Here is a 5,226-nt window from a genome sequence, read left to right on the forward strand (position 1 = left end):
TGTTTGTAGTTTTTTTTGTTTAATACAAAATTTCAAGCATATGCAAAAGTAGAGGAAATAATGTAATGAATTTCCTTGCACCCATAACCCAGTTTCAGTAACTATCGATTCATAGCCAATCTTGGTTTATTTATTCCCTCAACTACTTTCTCCCTAACCATTTTGAAGCAAAACTAAATATAACACTAATTCATCTGTAAATATTTTTGTATGTATCTCTAAAGGATATGTATTTTTATTATTATTGTACCTAAAATTAACAATTTCTCAACATAATAAAATTGTTGGAGTGCAAAAAAAAATATATATAGTTGGTTTTTAATTTTCTGAGGAACTTGTTTTGAATTTTAAAAATTTCCTCTTAAAATTTTTCTTTTTTCACTTATTTAAGGCATTAGCTATTGTTTATTTGCTCTGTGTATTGAAGTTAACTCAAAATGGATCACAAATTTGAATGTAAAACTTTTAGGAAAAAACTTAAGAGAAAATCTTTGGCATCAGAAGTTAGGCAGTGTTCTGACACTTGACACAAGAATCATGATCCATGAAGAGGAAAAATTGATAAACTGTATTTTGTCAAAATTAAAAATGCTTTTTTTGCAAAAGGCACTGTTAATAGGATGAAAAAACAAGCTATAGAAGAGTGAGAATATTTGCAAACTGCATATATGACAAAAGAATAACAAGTGCTGTCAAGAATGTGGAGAAAAGGGAACATTGTGCACAATTGTTGGTTATGTAAATTGGTACAGCCACCATGACAAGCAGCATGGAGATTGTCAAAAAATTAAAAATTGAACTACTATATGATCCAGCAATCCACTTCTGGGTATTTATCAGAAGAAAACAAAAACATGATCTCAAAAAAGATATTTGTACCCCCATGTTTATTGCAGCATTATTTGTAATAGCCAATTGTAACAGCATTATTTGTAATAGCCTATTACAATTTGTAATAGCCATTTTTTATATATATATATATAAAATGAAATAATATTCAGCCATAAAAATGTAGATCCTACTGTTTGTTACAAATGAACCTTGAGGATATTCTGCTAAGTGAAGCAGTCAGCAGAAAAAGACAAATATGATCATACTAATATATATGGAATCTAATAAAACCCCACAAATCCAAGCTTATACAGAGAACAGATTGGTAGTTGCCAGAGATGGGAGTGAGTGTTGGTGAAGTGGATTGGGGGGTGGGGGTCAAAACATATAAACTTTCAGTTATAAAATAAATAAGCCATGGGGATATAATGTACAGCATGGTGACTATAGTTAATAATACTGTTTTGCATAATGAGACTGGATCTTAAAAGTTCTCATCACAAGAGGTAAAATTTTTATAACTATGTATGGTAATGGATGTTAATTAGACTTATGTGGTGACCATTTCTTAATATATATAAATATCAAATCATGCTGTATACCTGAAACTAATGTCAATTATCCTCAATTACAGAAAACAAAAATAATCCAATTAGAAAATGGTCAAGAGATATGAAGAGACATTTCACTGAAGGGGGCATACATGTATCAAATAAACCCATGTAAATATGTTCAATGTCATTAGCAGTTAGGGAAATGCAAATATAAAATCACATATCAGAATAGCTAAAAACAGTGACAACACCAAATTTATGAATTTGGAGAAACTGGATGCTCACACAGTGCTGGTGGTAATGTAAAATGGTACTGTCATTCTGGAAAATAATTTGTCAGTTTTTAAAAAACCTAAACACTAAATTGCTACAACCTAGCAGTTACACTCCTGTGTTCACACAAAAGCATCTGCACACAAATGTTTATGCCAATGTTGGAAATAACCCCTGTGTTCTTCAACATGTGAATAAACTGAGGTATACATCTGTATCATAAAATACTACTCAGCAATGAAAGAAGTGATAAACATGTAACAATTTAGATAAATCTCTGAGGAATTATGCTGAGAGAAAAAAGCCAATTATAAAAGGCTACATGCTACATAATTCCATTTATGTAGCATTTTGAAATGGCAAAATTACAGAAAAGAACAGATGGCTAGGGACTAAGGAAGAAGTAAAGGTGGGAGAAGTGGGTGTGGTTACAAAAGGGCAAAAGGAAGGATCCTCCTGAGGTAATGGATTATTCTGTATCTTGATTGTATTAATATTATTGTCAATATCATGGTCTTGATGTTGTTTTGTAAGACATTGCCATTAGGGGAAACCTGGGAAAAGGTAAATAAGATTTCTCTGTATTACTTTTTCTAATAATTTTTTTTTTTAAGATTTTTTTTTAAGATTTATTTATTTATTTATACAAGCACTGGGTACAGTCAGAAGCGCGGGAGGGTGAGAGAATTCACCAGAGCCAGAGCGGGGAGCAGAGCAGGCAGAAGGACTGAGGTACACTGCTGAGGGGAGCAGCGGGCGGCAGGAGAGGTCTGCGCGCCATGTGGGATCCTCCTCCAGTGGCCGGGGAGCAGCCGGGGATCGAACCGGCGCTGCAGAGGCTGCGGGCAGCTTCGCAACCCAGCGCTCAACCGCTGCGCCACCGGGGAGGCCCTCTGTATTACTTTTTACAGCTGCATGTGAATCTGCAGTTACCTCAAAATTTAAAAATTAACTTAAAACATCAGTAAGTAAAATATTACTGCACTTCATCTCCCAGTGATAGTTATCATCAGAGGCGGATTTCCAATGAAGTCGGAGTATTTGCACAGAGTCTGGAAGTGCTGTAAATTACTGGGATTTGCAATCAGTTTTCCAATTGGGGAAAAACCAGATTGCAACAGGAAGCATTTCTGATAAATAGCCAAAAAAAGGTTTCAGAAGAAAGAGACCTAGATTTTCAAGATTCCTTCACTATTTCCCCCTCATTTTAAATAAATGTTAATATGTGTATCCAATTTTAGCGTGTACCTAACTTTAGAGGGTCTCGACAAGGACTTACAAAAGCTTCAGGCTCCTCAAATCTTGCCCCTCCTTACCACAGTGTGGTGGCTAAGAGCAAAAATCCTGAGCCAGAATTGCCTAAATTAAAATCCTGGCTACTCTCACCGAGTGTCCTTGGACAAGTTACTAGCCTCTAAGCCATTCCTTTGCCTATAAAACGGGGACAATAAACCTATATCATAGTTGTGAGCATTAAATGAATGTTTGTAACTAAGTTTAGAAGTATTGGGTAGTAGGGCCTCCCCGGGGGGCGCAGCGGTTGAGCGCTGGGTTGCTAAGCTGCCCGGGGCCTCTGCAGAGCCTGTTCCTCTGCAGAGCCGGTTCGGTTCGATCCCCGGCTACTCCCCAGACACCAGAGGGTCCCACATGGCGCGCAGACCTCTCCTGCCGCCCGCTGCTCCCCTCAGCAATGTACTTCGGTCCTTCTGCCTGCTCTGCTCCCCGCTCTGGCTCTGGTGAATTCTCTCACCCTCCCGCGCTTCTGACTGTACCCAGTGCCTGTATAAATAATAAATAAGTAAATATTTTTAAAAAAATTCTCAAAGTAAAGATTTTCATAAAAAAAAAGAAGTATTGGGTAGTAAATGCTATGTATCTACCCTTGTTATTCTAAGTGAGCACCTAGGTTTCTCCTGGCATTGTTGAGCACTTCAAATATTACTTCACTTCTCAGAATAACACTGTAGGGATGGAATAAATATAATGCACATTTTATTTTTTTAAAGATTTATTTATTTCTGCATACAAGAGCTGGGATACAGGCCAGAAGTGTGGTGGTTGAGCGTATTCACCAGAGACAGAGTGGGTAACAGAACAGGCAGACTGACGAAATACACTGCTGAGGGGAGCAGCAGGCGTGACAGGAGAGGTCTGCTGCGCTATGCGGGTCGCTCCCTGGCTGGCTGGGAATAGAACTTGTGCTGCAGTGGCAGTGGACTGCTTCATAGGTTGCATCTTAACTCTTGCACCACCAGGGAGGCCCCATAATGCACATTTTAGATGGGAAGAAACCGAAGTTTTGAGATTGAGTCTCCGGCACCAGGTCTGACTCCAAAACCACACTGCCACCAACACGGATTTGCACAGGCGAGGAGGCAGCTTCCACAGAAAAACAGGTCCCGTAGGGGCTCACTGCTCAAGCCACCCGCGCGGCCGGTAATCCCAGACAGGTGACTGCCCACCCATCCTCCCGGGCGGTGCCCCCTGGGTCTGGGGTCTGGCAACGGATCGGTGCAGACTCGTGCCGCTATCCAGAATCCCCACTCTTCAGGCGGCAGGCGGCAACCCCTCCGCCCCGCTCGCTGCAAATGGCCACTTCAGGGGCAGCGCACCCACCTGGGTCAACGCCCAGGAAGCGGAGCCCACATCCCGCCCTCAGGCCCAACACCCGCCGGGCCCGCTCGCCCCGCCCACTGGCCCAACCGCCCGGGCGGCTGTTGGCCCGGCCTTTCCCCTAAGTCCCACCTCCCCGCTGCTCCGTCAGCCGCGCAGCTCCGGGGCGCCAGCCCCGCCCGGGCCGCAGTGCCGGCCCCGCCCACAGCCTGGGGGCGCGAGCGCCGAACGTATCGAGCGCAGCCAATGGGAGGCGCGGCCGCAGCTCGGCGGGAGGTTCGATTGACCCGGCCTGGCGGGTCCGGGGATTTCCCGGCGGCTGTTAACGCGCGCTTGGGGGAGAGGAAGCGTGAAGCGGGGAGCAGGCGTGGGGCTCGTTTCTGCCGGTCTTTGCCAGCCACGCCGGGGATCCTGCCCCAAGCCCGGGTCCTTTTCTTGTCTTGCCTGGACCCCTGCTCGACCTCGCAGAGTCTCCGCCTGGCATCGCACTCCAAGCTCGGGGAATCCCTCTTCGGACTCCCGCGCCGCGCCCGCCGCAGGCCTCGGGGTTGCTGCCGCGCAGATTCTCTCCCGGCCTGTGATTAGCCCTCACCCCCCTCCAACCCGTCCCCCGCTCTTCCCCTTCCTTTCATGCCCATCTGTGACCTTTTCACTCCTCTCCCCCCAGTCTGGCGCGCCACCTGTCCTCCCCCCACCCCATACCTCTGCGCACCACCTCTCGGACTCTTCCTTCTTGACCTGTCCCCTCGCCTAGGTGAAATTGGCGACCGACACACAGTTTGGGCCCAGTCCAGCTCCCGGTTGGATCCCCTTCATCCATGCTCCCTTTTTAATTAGCCCATCCTCCCAATATAGCACCCCACTCTTTGCCAGGCCCTGGTTTTGCTCTCTTAGCTGCTGAGTTCCTTTAATCTTTGGCTCATGGGTACCTGATGTTTATGCTCCTGGGCCCAGG

The sequence above is a fragment of the Talpa europaea genome (genome assembly GCF_964194135.1).
Source record: "Talpa europaea genome assembly, chromosome: 9".
Taxonomy (NCBI): domain Eukaryota; kingdom Metazoa; phylum Chordata; class Mammalia; order Eulipotyphla; family Talpidae; genus Talpa; species Talpa europaea.